Below are 1537 nucleotides of genomic sequence, written 5' to 3' on the forward strand. Positions count from 1 at the left end.
CATCAGAGTCCCCTGTACCCTCCTCCACCTCTTCCGGTTGTGTGGCCGCCCTCTTCGCCGCATTCAAAACATTAACGGCAATATGTGCATTCATTGACCCCTGTCCAGTAACAATAGTCCCAAAAAAAATTTGTGAAAGTTGGGCAAACTTCTGCAAACCCCCTTTCTTGAATTTCTTACCCTCAGGATGTTTCTGACATTATAAAGAAAACAAGAGTAAATACTCATGTGCAATCCAAACACCAATTCAACTCTTTCATATAACATAAGATGTTAATACTCAAAACTTACCGCCACATATGACTCCCATACTTCTTTTTCAGCTGTGACAGTGTTAGCCTCAGAATCCCAACCAAACCCTGTTGTTTCAATTAATGCCTTAAACTCCCTTGTGTTACGTCTAAGCCTATTCCACTTTGCTTTAAGTTGATCTGACGTGAAATGCTTACCAAACTTAAGTGCTATTCCATTAGTAATTTTCATCCACGTTTTTTTTGTCCAGAGTGGATGTTTGCATCCCAGTCTTTGACTCTTCGTATATCAGTTCTACATAAAAATCCTCAATTGCGGCGGACCATTTCGTATTATCGTCCTTATCACACATCTAAAATAACACTTTTAACAATTAAAATAAATGTCAATTTGTAAAGTATATGCACACACACAGACACAGACACACGCAGGGTCTGATGGGGGCTGATAATCAGCCCCCATTGGGGCTGATTTTCAGCCCCCATCAGGGCTGATAATCAGCCCCTAATGGGGCTGATGGGCTGATGGGGGCTGATTTATCAGCCCCCGTCAGGGTTGATAATCAGCCCCCAATGGGGTTGATGGGGGCTGATTTAGGGTTGATAATCAGCCCCATTGGGGACAGATGGGGGCTGATTTATGATGGGGCTGATAATCAGCCCCCAATAGGGTTGATGGGGGCTGAAAATCAGCCCCCATCAGGGCTGATAATCAGCCCCATTGGGGGCTGATTTTCAGCCCCCAATGGGGCTGATGGCGGCTGATTAAAGCCCCCATTGGGGCTGATAATTAGCCCCCAATAGGGCTGATGGGGTTGAAAATTAACCCCCATTAGGGCTGATAATCGGCCCCCAATGGGGTTGATGGGGGCTGATTTTCAGCCCCCATAAGGGCTGATAATCAGCCCCAATGGGGGCTGATGGGGGATGATTTTCAGCCCCCATTGGGGCTGATAATCAGCCCCCAATGGGGCTGATGGGGGCTGAAAATCTGCCCCCATTGGGGTTGATAATCGGCCCCAATGGGGTTGATGGGGGCTGAAAATCAGCCCCCATCAGGGCTGATAATCAGCCCCATTGGGGGCTGATGGTCAACCCCCATTGGGGCAGATTTTCAGCCCCCAATGGGGTTGATGGGGGCTGATTTTCAGCCCCCATTAGGGTTGATAATTGGCCCCCAATGGGGTTGATGGGGGCTGAAAATCAGCCCCCATCAGGGCTGATAATCAGCCCCATTGGGGGCTGATGGGGGCTGATTTTTAGCCCCCAATGGGGTTAATGGGGGC

This window comes from Morus notabilis, unplaced genomic scaffold (assembly GCF_000414095.1).
Source record: "Morus notabilis unplaced genomic scaffold, ASM41409v2 Scaffold322, whole genome shotgun sequence".
Taxonomy (NCBI): Eukaryota; Viridiplantae; Streptophyta; class Magnoliopsida; order Rosales; family Moraceae; genus Morus; species Morus notabilis.